Consider the following 15,662-nt stretch of genomic DNA (forward strand, 5'->3'; position numbering starts at 1 on the left):
ACACAGAACCACGTGGGGTCTGCAGTGCAGCAGCAGTACAAGCTTCCCTCACACAAAGAACAGGTATAACATAGGCAGCAGCAGCACAGGCTTTGCCACACAGAACCACATGGTGGCAGCAATGCAGCAGCAGTGCAAGCTTCCCTTGCACAAATAACAGGTACAACATAGGCAGCAACAGCAGCACAGGCTTTGCCACACAGAACCACGTGGGACTGCAATGCAGCAGTAATTCAAGCTTCCCTCGCACAAAGAACAGGTACAACAGAGCAGCAGCTCAGGCTTTGCCACACAGGGCCAGCATGAGTACACTACTGCAGCAGTAGTGCAAGCTTCCCTCGCACAAAGAACAGGTACAACGTAGGCAGCAGCAGCACAGGCTTTGCCGCACAGAACCACATGGGGACTGCAATGCAGCAGCAGTGCAAGCTTCCCTCTCACAAATAACAGCTACAACATAGGCAGCAGCAGCGTGGGCTTTGCCACACAGAACCACATGGGACTGCAATGCAGCAGCAGTGCAAGCTTCCCTCTCACAAATAACAGCTACAACATAGGCAGCAGCAGCACAGGCTTTGCCGCACAGAACCACATGGGGACTGCAATGCAGCAGCAGTGCAAGCTTCCCTCTCACAAATAACAGCTACAACATAGGCAGCAGCAGCGTGGGCTTTGCCACACAGAACCACATGGGACTGCAATGCAGCAGTAGTGCAAGCTTCCCTCGCACAAAGAACAGCTACAACATAGGCAGCAGCAGCGTGGGCTTTGCCACACAGAACCACATGGGACTGCAATGCAGCAGTAGTGCAGCTTCCCTCCCACAAAGAATAGGTATGATATAGGCAGCAGCAGCACAGTTTCACATCCCAGAGCATGGGTACAGTAGTGCTTAACCCTTTAAATGCGGGCCTCAGCCACTGGCCGACGCCCACACTACCTCCCTGGTGCGGGTCACGACCAGTGGCCGACACCAGGAAGGGGGTCAATAAATCCTCGGGTGCGACAATACCCGGCAGACACAGAAGCTTTTCCATGTGTCCCCCCGCCCCCCACCCGCTCCTTTGTGACATCACCTTGTTGATTTCCCCATCGGAGCAGGAAGCGCCCGGGGGCATAATTAAAAAAAAAAAGGTAGGTGTCCCCGGGGGGGGGGGGGGGGGGGGGAGCGATCACTCTCGAAAAAGAAATGGACAGTGGGGCAATCTTTTTTTTTAGCTGTTGTAGGGTTTCCCTGGGGGCCATTTTGGCCCCCAAGTAAACCATACAACTACTAAAAAAAATATAGATCTATATATATATATATATTTATATATAGATAGATATAGCTATGTAGATATATCTATCTACATGGATATATCTGTAGATAGATCTATATATATATACAGATCTATCTATAGATATAGCTATGTAGATAGATATATCTATATAGAAATAGATATATATATATATATATATATATATATATATATATATAAAGATCACTTTTGTCAATACATGTGTGGTTTCCCTGGGGGCTGCAATCGGCCCCCAGGAAAATCAGACCCACATATAAAAGTGATATATATAAACACCTGTGAACAATGTCCGGTGTGACCGAAACGCGTCAGGGGATTCCTGGTTTGTTTTTGCCGTGATATCACTAATGGAATAAAAATATTAACTTTTATAGGCACAACGACGGAGTGCGGTTTTTTCTTTCGTAATAGAAAGAGAATTATTTTCCTTTAACGGTTGTCCTGCCTTAAACCAGCACCACCGAAGAGAAAACAAGTGCGCCGTAACACGCAATTCAGGACAATTTCCCTTCTTGTATATATATATATATATATATATATATATATCTATATATCTTTGCCACCAATTGTCTTGCAGTTGCAGCTTGCGTCTTCAAAGCAATGCACATACTTCAACTGATGCATTTCAACTGTAGCTTTTAGGCAGCAATAAAAAAGTCAAGTAAGTATTGTGATTATGTTTCTGCTACAAAAGGATCAGACTTTTTTCTAGTGGCAGTTTTAGTGCCATAAAGAAGCGCAGAAGGTTTATATGCCTACTGCTAAGAGCAAATCTGTATTTTTTGTAAATAGCTGAGTACATTAGTAAAGTCAGCCATTACCTGCGCTATAATACAAATGAAATGTATGTGCGGGGTGGGGGGCGGCTATGGAGAGATGAAGGGCACTTATGCTGGGTGGTTATGAGGGAATCCGAGGAGGAGGGAGTGGGAGCACCAATAATGATTGTTGGACTGGGCGCAGGAGGTGCTAAAGACTGTGACGAATGGTATGTGACAAGGTGTTTTTTGAGTGTCTTGAAAGAACGTGCTGATTGAGGGAAGAAGCGCAGGTAAGGTGGCCTCTACTGTTGCACGTATCTCTCACACACCATCGATTTTGTGACTGTCTACGTAGGCTAGTGTTTTAGAGTAACAGTTTAGCCAATAACAGAGATGGCATCTTGATGGATGACTGCTGCTGTCACTCAAGTTATAGAGGACAGATCTGACATAGGATCAGAGACTGAGACATCAGATACTGAGACAGCATCTGAGGGATAGGACAATGGCGCAGACTCTGGGAGTGATTTTTCAGTCGGAGGAGTCCCATTCGATAACTCCTCTTCCAGTAAATTATGAGGGAGGTGAGGACAGTCCTTCGCAAGCACAGTCTGTGCAACGGGGTAATAGTGGGTTAGCCCAACCCAGAGAGCAGGTGAATGCGGCGGCAAGCAGAGAGAGAGAGTGCTCTCTTGGGAGCTCCCCAATTTAGTTCAGCCCCAAATTCCACCGCCCAAATCGTATTGTGGAGACATCAAAATTATCTATCGCAAAACAAACTGGTTTTGTAAGGCAGGCACCTGTGTTTTTGGTCGTGGGTTCGGCGGCCATATAGGGAAACACACTAAACCCAAACATTTCTGGAAACTAGACATCCGGGGGAGTCCACAGAGGTGTGACTTGTGTGGATTCCCCAAAGTTTTCTTACCCAGAATACCCTGCAAAGCTGAAATGTTGAATAAAAACTCTATTTTTCTCGCATACACAAACTACAGGAATATGCTGGGATCCACAAAATTCCTACCACCCAGTGATTCCTCACCTGTCCTGATAAAAACACTACCCCACTTGAGTGCCTATACCTAGTGCCTGCATCAGGAATGGATAACCCCAGGGTCAACAGCTGCCTCATGTAAGGACCAACATTGACCGTTGTGTGATCTATTCCTGTCGCGGGCACCAGGCCTACCCACACAAGTGAGGTACCATTTTTATCGGGAGACTTGGGGGAACGCTGGGTGGAAGGAAATTTGTGGCTCCTCTCAGATTCCAGAACTTTCTGTCACCGAAATGTGAGGAAAAAGTTTTTTTTTGAGGTTTGCAAAGGATTCTGGGTAACTGAACCTGGTCAGAGCCCCACAAGTCACCCCATCTTGGATTCCCCTAGGTGTCTAGTTTTAAAAAATGCCAAGGTTTGCTACGTTTCCCTAGGTGCCGGCTGAGCTAGAGGCCAAAATACACAGCTAGGCACTTTGCAAAAAACAGGTCTGTTTTCTTTGGTAAAATGTGATGTGTCCACGTTGTGTTTTGGGGCATAACCTCTTGTGGGCGCTAGGCCTACCCACACAAGTGAGGTACCATTTTTATCGGGAGACTTGGGGGAACACTGGGTGGAAGGAAATTTCTCAGATTCCAGAAATTTCTGTCACCGAAATATGAGGAAAAAGTGTTTTTTTTGGCCACATTTTGAGGTTTGCAAAGGATTCTGGGTAACAGAACCTGGCGAGAGCCCCACAAGTCACCCCATCCTGGATTCCCCTAGGTGTCTAGTTTTCAAAAATGCACAGGTTTGGTAGGCTTCCCTAGGTGCCAGCTGAGCGAGAGGCCAAAATCTACAGCTAGGCACTTTGCAAAAAACACGTCAGATTTCAATGTAAAAATGTGATGTGTCCATGTTGCGTTTCCTGTCGCGAGCATTAGGCCTACCCACGCAAGTGAGGTACCATTTTTATCGGGAGATTTGGGGGAACACAGAATAGCAAAACAAGTGTTATTGCCCCTTGTCTTTCTCTACATTTTTTCCTTCCAAATGTAAGACAGTGTGTAAAAAAGACATCTATTTGAGAAATGCCCTGTAATTCATATGCTAGTATGGGCACCCCGGAATTCAGAGATGTGCAAATAACCACTGCTTCTCAACACCTTATCTTGTGCCCAATTTGGAAATACAAAGGTTTTCTTGATACCTATTTTTCACTCTTTATATTTTAGCAAATGAATTGCTGTATACCCGGTATAGAATGAAAACCCATTGCAAGGTGCACCTCATTTATTGGCTCTGGGTACCTAGGGATCTTGATGAACCTACAAGCCCTATATATCCTCGCAACCAGAAGAGTCCAGCAGATGTAACAGTATATTGCTTTTAAAAATCTGACATTGCAGGAAAAAGTTACAGAGTAAAACGTGGAGAAAAATTGCTGTTTTTTTCAGCTCACTTTCAATATTTTTTCATTTCAGCTGTTATTTACTGTAGGAAAACCTTGTAGGAGCTACACAAATGACCCCTTGCTGAATTCAGAATTTTGTCTACTTTTCAGAAATGTTTAGGCTTCCAGGATCCAGCATTGGTTTCATACCCATTCCTGTCACTAACTGGAAGGAGGCTAAAAGCACCAAAAATAGTAAAAATGGGGTATGTCCCAGTAAAATGCCAAAATTGTGTTGAAAAATTTGGTTTTCTGATTCAAGTCTGCTTGTTCCTGAAAGGTGGGAAGATGGTGATTTTAGCACCATAAACCCTTTGTTGATGCCATTTTCAAGGAAAAAACCACAAGCCTTCTTCGGCAGCCCTTTTTCCGATTTTCTTGAAAAAAACTAAATTTTCACTGTATTTTGGCTAATTTCTTGGTCTCCTCCAGGGGAAACCACAAACTCTGGGTACCACTAGAATCCCTAGGATGTTGGAAAAAAAGGACGCAAATTTGGCGTGGATAGCTTATGTGGACAAAAAGTTATGAAGGCCTAAGCGCGTACTACCCCAAATAGCCAAAAAAGGGCTCAGCCCTGGGGGGTTGGGGGGGGGGGGAGGCCCAGCAGCTAAGAGGTTAATTGGTGCTGAGCACCAGCACTTATTTTTGAGGTCCGGCGCTTGTTCTTCTGCCTTAAGCATTTGCTGCGTGCAAAAGACACATTTAGGAAAGACGGAGGATGAGAAAAACGAAAAAGCGTCACAGTGGGAGAAAGCAGAAAGCTGCATGAGTGAGCTGAATAGGCAGGGAGTGGCTTTAAATGTATTGAAGAGGCCGAGATGGCTTCAGGATTACGCCGCCTCAGTATTCCGTGTTCCCACATTCAATTGCAGCAGCCACATGTTTAAGAGGAGGGCTTTGGGCACCAGCACGTTTTTATTTACAAATGAAGCACTGGGGTACAGCAATGCAGCAGTGCAAGCTTCATTTATACAAAAAATAGCTACAACGTAGACAGCAGCAGCAGCACAGGCTTTGCCACACAGAGCAACAATGTGGAACAGCGCTGCAGCGATTTTTCCTCACATAGAACACCAACGTGGGCTCAATAATGCAGCAGAAGGACAAGCTTCTCTCACACAATAGGTACGACACATGCAGCAGCACAGGCTTGGCCACAAAGAGCCACGTGGGGGCAGCATTGCAGCTGTAGTGCAAGCTTCCCTCACACCAATAATAGATATGAAATAACAGAAACAGTGTGGGCATAGCAATGCAGCAGCAGTGTAAATGCCCCTCACACAAACAAGAGGTACTGCACAGGCAGCAGCAACACACACTTCAAAACTCAAGAATAGCAAGAAAGCTTCCCTCACAGAAAGAACAGATACAGAATCAGCAGCAGCAGATCAGTTTCCATCCCCACTCCCAGTGGGTGCAGCACGGAGGCAGCAAGGTAAAGTAGTTTAATCTTCTCTCGCACAGAAAAGTGGCAGTGAACAGCAATCATCAGTGAAAGTCTTGGAACATCTCAAGAACAGTGCTGTTAACTTCACACAGTGCAAGCTTCCCTCACACTGGGCAATGGTACTTCCTGGAAGCAAAAGTGCAGGCTTCCGTCACACACAAGGTAGGTAGAGAATGGCTGCAACCGTGCATGGATACATAATCACACACTCACTGAACAGCCAGGGCATGTGTATTTGCCACACAAGAGATACACAAAACAGGTACAACACAGAGCAGCCGCTGTACGAGCTGGATCCTTTTACAGTCAGAGATTAAACTTCGTTTTCACTCTGTATTGGATACCAAGATTACTGCGATTGTTTCGCTACTATTATGTATTAGAAGGCCAGCAAATAAATTCATTTTTCACCACCAGATTACCTAACGGGATTACTCTGAATAATTTACCCTTCATTACTTCAGAAGAATAGATTGTTTTTGGATTGTTATCATGCCTTATTGGAACGAAGGGAAAGAGGTTATACTAATTACTGTGTATTAAATTCCAGAATGACTCTGCTTCCTTTACCCTTTAATATAGCAAAGGAGATTGCTCTAATGACAGTACTCTGCATTTAATAACAGAAGGATTATGGTTCCATCTTTATCCTTTACAACATTATAGAATATTACTTTGACTGCTTTCCTACATTAAAATACCGAAAACGATAACTCTCATTACTTTATCCTTCAGTTATTAGAAAGGATTCAGTTTACCTAACCTCACATTAGATCGCGGGAGTAGACTGATATGATAGCTTCGTTGTGACCCGAATCAATTTCCTCTAATGAATCTGCACGAGGCTCCGAGGGTGTTTTCTGCTCCTGGGTGTTGTGGGTGCAGTTTCAGCAGTTGAGGCTGAGGGATTTGACAAGGTCCTTGACAGCCGGAGATACGGGTTGAATATGAGAGGAGAGACAGCGAATCTTGTGAAACGCTGCCGATAGAGGCAAAAGGTGCAGATGCAAAAGCAGGAATGGAGTCTGTGGATCTTTCGGCAAGGTAGCATACAATCCCAACCCAAGATTGTACCTCGAGTTTTCACGGTGCTCGGGCTCTGTAGCAAGGTGGAAGGTGGTACTTGGTAGATCCCCAGTAGGGGAAGAGCGGCAACTGGGTTCATGTCATCAATGGTCTTAAAGTCATCCAAGGTGGTAACCATGGCAGACTGCATGCTTCTGCCTGGACAGGACCCTGGCAGTGGTCACCGTCAGAACAGAGGTTGTCCTCCTCGACGCAGGCCGGGAGCAGGATGAAGGCTGGTCTTTCAATGAATTTTACTAGGGTGTCCATTTGGAAGCTGGACAGCTCAGCTGGTGAAGCCCTGTTTGTCAGGATTGGCTTGAAGAGGGTGAAGGGGAGGTCACTGGGGCACCAGCCAGACATCGGGGAGTATGAGGGCTCTCGTCAGGAGTGCTGCTGAAGTAGAAAATATGGTTTTGAATTCCTGCCAGGAACAAAGCCCGGTCTGCCAGCGATTCAGCAGTGCTACTAGCTATGATGAGTTCTGTGAAATTGTTAGAGTTCAGGTTGAAGAGACTGCAGCCTTAGGAGCCGGCTGGAGTGACGAGTTTTGTGTGAAAGGAATGCAGAAGTAGGAGTAGGTCAATATAGGACTTGCTCCAAAGGTAGCTGTGCAACATTTTATTTTTGTTTTGAAGATGAACTGAGAGGACAAAAAGTCACAGTCCTCTTCTGAGTGGATGAGTTGCATTCTGTATTTTGGAATTCAGCAATGATGGTGTGAAGTTCATTTAGTGGATAGATTGCTTTGAGGATGAAGATGGTGCAATGAAGTCTCCTTGCTATCAGAACTGTATATCCTGCAGTGGCCTTGGCAGGAGGTGATTCTGCATTAGTCATTAGTCTGCTTTTGATTGCAGGAGATCACACAAATTACTTTACCTTCAAAATATATAAACAGATTACACACCTTACCATGTGACATAACAAACAAACATTCCATAGGTTATTTAATATAATCTATTCTTTTTTCATTATTGCAATACAAAGGGTTAAAATATATTAAACATTCCATACCCAAACAGTGCACATTAGGTATCAGATAGCCACGATTGAAACTCTCTCATTTCTACCCTTTATTCAAGGCAAGGTGTTGACAAAATTTCAATCCTATATGTATTCCAACATTGTGAAATTGATGTATGTGGCTGCGATGTAATTAATCGGATGTATAATGATCACAACCGAATATTTCACTCTGTATTTGACAAGGGAAAAGTACTCTCTTTATTAAAAACTTTATTACAGAACGAGTTGCTCACATTACTTTACCAGGTATTAGACTTAAGAAACAGATTGCTTTCATTGCTGTACTCTGCATTATAGGTAGGGCGTTTAGTTTGTAACTTTGCATTTTAATGCATTACATAAGATCACACTGATTGTTTTTCTCTTCATTACGTTATAAAGGGTATCATTCTTATCGTGGAACCCTTGCTTTATTAAAACTGTACAAGGAGGACCTGTGACACTTCGGTTCACAGTAAAATCCAAAATCCGTTCAATATACATTTCTTCTGAAACCGTGGTAAATTAAATTAGAACCTATTCCAAGTTAGAAAAATACAAACATGTTTTTATTCAAAATTATATAATGAAAATCAGGTTGCACGTGTAAAAAGCACCCAGCACAAGCAAAGCATCAAGGTTGCAAACCTCTTCTGAGATCTTTCTCGGGGCAGTAACCTGGGAATTTGTGTTTGTTTGCACCAATGCTGGACAATAGGTAATTCCTGAGATGCACTATGCAGATTATACAGTACTAATGAGCCACATCCCTCGTGGACTCCAGCATACCTGGAAACTCTAACATGATGGCGAACTGATAAAGAATTCGAGATAGAATATTCACGGTAGCGTTCTGGAAGGGGTGAGTAGCATTTATTAACAAGGGGAAATTTAAGACAGAGGCAGTGAGTTCAAGTCATTGCTATGGGTCTGGGAAGATTCAAAGCACAATACTGAGACTACACTATGGCACTGTACCAGAGAGCGCATATCACACACATAGTGCCAACATTAATCTACACAACAGCTTTGTGTTTCCTTGAAATCTGTCAGGAATTGGGATGAAATGAACAAAATGGAGGGAAAAAGAGCTGTCATTAAGAAGAGCATTTGGAAGCTACACAACGCCTTGTTGGGGACATAAAGGTTTCCAGGTTCATATTTATCGTGGAGGTTAAAGAAACATATTGCAATGCCAACAATAAAAAGATTGGACGGACGTTGCATAAAAAAACTATGGTTTCAACTCACAAGATGTTACTGTGAACAGATGTGTTGAACACTGGTAGTGCTCCTGACTTAACTCCTGGAATTCAAGAGTAAGCCAAGAGACTCCAAGAGTAAGTCACAGTAAAATCTTAAAGAACCGAGCCCAAAAAGTGTAAATTATCTAAAATATGATAGCTTAATCACAGGGTACCGTATCTTGAGAAACTAAAGCAGAAGGAGGCCAGGCATAGGATTTTGATCTCCCAATTGGATATTCAAGAAGCTTTGGCTAGAATAGTGGATAAGTTAGTCTTTGTAGACAGTGATAGATAGGCCAGGGCGTTGTAAGATATATTAATACAGTGTGAGCACATGGACTAATGGCAGAAGCAAACCATTGTTTCATAGTAACTAGCACTAAAGCAAACGATTGGGATCATGTCCTGTGAATATTATTGAATTCAAGCAACATGATTGTTTACCAGTGAACGTATTGGCATATTACTAATTCCCAATTGTTAAGAAAACATTTTATGGGAATTTATCAACTATGATAAAGACTCTCCGTTTTCTGTTTTTATATTTTGTTACACAGAAACACAAACCAAAAACAACGTGATTTCCTAAGTCTACTATTTTCTTCAAAAAATGGTAAAAACCATGGGCCATAGTTTGAGCATCTAGATGGCAGTCACACTCTAAAAGTGCTCCCGACCCCTCCATCAACCACTGAAATTCCCCACCATCAGCCAGGGGCTTCAGGGGCCTGTGGCTCTGCCTTCCTGGAGTGCCGCAGCAGTGCATGGGGCCTATCTGACAGGGAGGAGGTGTCTCCGATCTTCCTCTAGTGCCCTCCCACATTTCACATGACTTCCGGGAGGTGCCTTGTTGGGCCAGAGACCGTGCTGGGGTGGGCCCTTGCTGCCCTTAGGCTTGCTTCTTAGGCCTACCTGCTGACCCTAGGGAGTGGGGGCACACATGGTGGATGGCCAAGGAGACTATTCGCTGTCTGCACTACATTGAGTTATTTAACCGTTATTAAGGACCAACCTGCCCAGGGTCTGGAGTGAGGCCCTTGGTGGTTTGTCCCCACCAAATGAATCACAGACACTCCTTACTCCCGGTGTTGTTCAGCCACCTGATTACTAAAGAGCCCTAGTTTGCATCACAAGTTTTCTTTTAAGGACATCCACTTCATACATCCCTGCTACACTACAGAGGTTCTTTGCACCACACTAAGCTTCCCCTGGGTGTCACTTAGGGAGTCGCGCCCTCAGGGGATGAGATACTTGGGTCTCGTCTCTGGACTGTGGGTATCTGCTCATGTTCAGTTGCCCTGAAGCCTTCCATACATTGGACTGCAGTAGACCCTCCTTCTTCATGCCGGCATTCCCTGTCAGTTACGCACCCCCATCTGAGGTCACTCCAAGGATACACAAGGAGGAGGACTTTACAATAAGGTAGGCCTGGGTCCACAGAACATGGGGGAGACCTTGAGGCAGACTGCTCGTACTGCTGTAGGGTTGTGGCAAGCCGATTGAGCCTCCTTCACCCGAAGACTTGCATCATTGTACTGCTCACCGACCATCTACAGTTATGGGTCAAGATGAGCACGCCCCTACATCAGCCTGTCAAACAAAAATGGACCAGTACACCACTGGGTTTCCTGCAAAACAGGCTGGGGTTGTGGGCCAACGGGGATCCCCAACTTTCGAATGTGACCTTGTCACAATTCTTCAGGCTATTCAGACCTCCCAAACTGCAGTGGAAGCCAAGATTGGAGAGGTCCGGGTGGATGTTGCACTGCTCCATCAAGACCTCCGAAATGCTACATCGCAGATTACAGAGGCCGAGTTTCGGATCCCTATAGTTGAGGATCATGTTTCCACCCTCAAATTTAAATGTCTGATCTCCGTAAACAAACAAGGGAACTACATTAGAGCGCCGAAGATGCTGAGAATCACTCCAGGTGCAATAATGTTTGAGTAATTGGCATCCCTGAAGGCACAGAGCCTCAACAAGTTGCGGACTTCCTTGAAACATGGATCAGACCCTGGATGCCGTTGGATCGCCTGTCAGTGTAGTTCACAGTTGAAAGGGCCCACCAGGCTCTGACCCCTAAACTCCCCCTGGGGGCATCTGCTAGGCCTATGATTGCACACATCCTTAATTTTAGAGACAGGGAGGACATCCTTAGGGACGTCCGCTCATTAGAGGAGCTTTGATGTGGAGATGCTAAGGTTCTTATCTTCCCTGACTACACCCAGGAAGTACAGCAGCAACATCAATCATATCTAGAAGTTAAACAAAAGCTCAGAGTGATGGGGCTTCAGTATCGGCTTCTCTTTCCCGCCAGGCTCTGTGTTGTCTATGCAAATAAAATAAATTTCTTTGACACACCAGAATCTGCTTGGTTGTGGCTCATGGAGGAACACCCATTCCGAACTCCTGCCGAACACCCTTGTGCAGGATTCAACAGCGCATGGACCTGACCAGAGTGTGGCAGTGCCTATCTACTCATGGACAGGATGCTGCACCAGTCGCTAGAAATCCCCTGTGAGGTCGACTCTGGTGGGGGACCACTTTTCATTGCCGCCACACTCCACCTCCTGCATGCTGGAGGCAGAGAGGTGCTGTCATGCCCTTGACGGCTGAGTGGGCCTGAACCCAGCATTGAATACAGAGTGACCAGTGGACACAAATGTTTCTCAGAGTACGGGTCTCTGATGAAGACTCACCACCCTTAAGGGGTAAAAGGGCTTCAGAAAGTGAACCTTTATACATTGTCTGATTGGCTAGTGTTTATCCTTGCTAATGGAGGGGTCCACTACTCCAAAGTCCTTTTCTATGTTTGCTTGCACCTCTGTTTTCTTTTTCAGGGCAGCAGATGCTTCTGGGTTGGAAGTATAAGGTGGGAGTTGGGGTGGTTATTTTTTTTTTAGATGCTCTTGTTATTTTTTAGCACATGTTCTGTTTTGTTATAGGAATTGCCTTTGCTTTCTGTTTTCATGCACACGGCCACACACACTCAGCATATTATATGCGCTTAGCACTGAGTCAGAGACATATACACATTATGACAGGCACGCAAGTAGAGCCCCAGGACAAAGGGCAGCTCCTACTCCCTATCGTATTAAGACCCATTCATCTTAGTGATGTTTCCCTTCCATATTTTACCTTGGACTGTTAACGGTTTCCTTGACCCTGTGAAATGGACGGCAGTCCTAAACTTCGCTCATTTATATTTTTCCGAGGTCCTCCTGCTCAAAGAGACCAATCTCCTGGGCCACCATTGTCCATTAATGGCACTCAAAACTTATGACTGTGGAGCCTTTATGACTAGTACTTGCCCACAGCCTTAGCTCTGTCGTTTATAGATTTTGAGAAGGCCTTCGACATGGTGAACTGCAAGTACCTTCGGTCAGTACTGTAACACGCCGGGATGGGGCCACGCTTTCAGAGGATGGTCCGGACCCTTTACTCCAATCTCACGGCACGGGTCCAAACCAATGGAATCCTCTCCCAACAATTCTCTGTCAGCCGAGGGACTAGAGAGGGATGCCCTCTGTCCCCACTTTTTTTTGCGCTAGCAATAGAGCTATTGGTATGGCTCATGTGTTGGGATGCCCAGGTTGGAAGTGGGATGAGGGTCAAGAAGACTAAATAGCTTTGTATGCAGGCAACGTGCTTTTATACCTAGCCGAACTGGTAATGAGTGATCCCCACTGTTTATTGCTCCTGCAGCGGTTTGAGAGGTGACCTTTCTGCAGATGAACTCTTCCAAATCTGTACTGGTACCCTTGGATCCCTCTCGGGACTGCTTTGATTGGCAAGAAACTATTCCCATCCACTGACTCAGTTTAAGATATCTAGGCATTTGGGTGGCCCTGCATCTGGAGCTGACCTGGTCCTTTAATGTCGATCCCCTGGCGAGGAAGGCAAAAAATGACCTCATCAAATGGCGATCTCTTCCTTTAAATGTTATGGGGCTCATAACCCTCTACAAAATGATCATCCTCCCAATATTTTGTATGTCTTCCAAAACGTAGCTCTCCTTATACCTCGGTGCTGGTTCCAGGCCATGGATGGAACTGCGGCTGCCTTTATATGGCATGGTTCCAGGCTTCGGCTCGCCTTTGCACACTGTCTGCGGGCCCTCTGTGAGGGAGGCTTGGGTACGGTCAGCCTCTACCTGTACTATTTAGCCTCTCACTTATTAGTAATCCATGACTGGTTTTCGGGGAGTGGTCAGACCCAGCATACCAATTAGAACTCTCCCACATGATAGATTTGCTTTACAGGTCCCCAATGCCCCAGAGCACCCCCCAAGTGACAAAACTTGCCTTTCTGACTGCTTAGAGGGCAGCTCTTCAGCATACTCAATGGAACTCAACACTCACACAACAAACAACTCTTTGGCATGGTACCTGGGTGCAAGAGATGGCCTTGTTATGGGAGTTTGAGAAATGAGACCTCATTGGTATTTCACATTTGGGTAATGTTTGGGCAGGCACAGATATGCGGGCCTTTCAAGAACTCCATTCAACTTATGCGCTCTCCAAGACAGAATTCTAGAAATATTGCCAGTCAAGACATTCCCTCCAGGCCCATGCCATCCAAACCAACCTCCTCCCAGAATTTAGCCTGATGAAAGCCACACTCCTTATGGGTGCCTTGGGCAAAGGGGGAGTTTCTAGGATATACCGTACCCTGATTGTAAATACCCCAGGCAACCTAGATCACCTCTGAAGTCGGTGGGAGGCCTGACTGAGTCACCTCGAGGAAGGCAATTGGAGAGATGCCCTCATGGCACCTAGAATATCCTCAAAGCTACGCTTGATATAGACAAATACTTATACACAGCCTATCTCTCCCCAACCCAGGTGTACCGAGCGGGCCTTCTTCCTGAGCCCACCTGCCCCTCCTGTGCGGGAACACCTGCAGATTTCTATCACGTGGTCTGGCTCTCCCAAAAATTCAATTGTATTGGTCAGCAGTTGTGGGGGAGTTGACTGAGGTTCTGGGGTGGCAGGTTCCTCTTTCTCCTTTGGGGCTTTTATTGGGGATCCTTGAGGGGTTTGAGGGTACGAGGCCTGAAAAGACTTTCCTGAAGACAGTGAATATGGTGGCCAAGCGGGACATTGCAGCCCACTGTAGGAAGCCAACTTCTCCCACCATTTCACAGTAGTACAGAGGGGTGGACTGGTGTGCACAACAGGAGAGACCAGTTATAAAGACCCGGGGCTGCCGTTGCAAACATGGAAGGGTCTGAGGAAAATGGTTTGGACAGCTGTCATAAGAATCGTTGTGAGGGAGGGACCAAAGTGCAGCACCATATTATTGCATGACTTCAATTTCTTTATTGATGCTGTGTTCAACAGCTATTCAGCCTTCTCCACCATAATGAATGTGTGTCCTGTTGTGGTATACTGTGTGCACTCTCCACAAAACTCAACAAAATCTGTTTAGAAAACAAAAAAAATGGAAGAAATAGAAAATGGGTCTTCTTTGTAAGCCATCAATTACCACAGCCGGGACATTATCTGCTGAGATTAACATCATAGGTAATTTGAAAAACAGATGGAATTTTCTTAAGTACCTGCAGATGTTCACATTTGCTTGTATTGTAATACACATTTTCATATGTTTGTATTTTATTTATATGACTGCTTATTTATGCTAATTTCCGGCAGATGTCCACTGCAAGTGCAAAGCTATCAGTTAAATAAATCTGAATATACTGGTGGCAACTCATTCTTCATAAAACACAATGAAGAGATGGATAAATACTGATAAGAGTAGCAAAAATATGGATGCGATAGATGGAAATGCTGAAAAATACATATTATAAAATTGAGAGCCTTAATTATGATTTCAGGTTTCAAGTGAATACATTTTTTGTATAAACATGTCCATCTTATTCTTCTTGTGTACAGGTGGGAAAAGGGAATAAGCAGCTGAAATGTAGTGATTTTTGAATGGCATCCCTGTCACACTACCTTTAGTAAAGGAACTCCCTGTCTCACTCAAGTACTTGTTCGTCATTTCAAAGTGTACAGCAGAAAGGTATCTGAGCGTTAGACCTGGCAGTTTTTTGGCATGTCTCCCCTGTCTTTTTGCCTTCTGACCTCCTGTTTTTATAGTATACTGGACTCTTTTTTTGCTAGTTTATTGTCTCTGCACACTTTACCACTGCTAATCAGTGCTAAAGTGCAAGTGCTCCCTATATAAATGGTATTGGTGATTTGTTTATCCATAATTGACATATTTGATTTACTGGTAAATCCCTAGTAAAGTGCACCAGGGATGCCCAGGGCCTGTAAATGAAATGCTACTCGTGGGCATGGAGCACTGATTGTGTCACCCACATAAGTAGCCCTGCGAACATGTCTCAGACCTGCCAATTCTACCAGGCAAGTGTACCCACTTGCCAGGCCTAAAC

This window comes from Pleurodeles waltl, chromosome 6 (genome assembly GCF_031143425.1).
Source record: "Pleurodeles waltl isolate 20211129_DDA chromosome 6, aPleWal1.hap1.20221129, whole genome shotgun sequence".
In the NCBI taxonomy this organism is placed as follows: Eukaryota; Metazoa; Chordata; class Amphibia; order Caudata; family Salamandridae; genus Pleurodeles; species Pleurodeles waltl.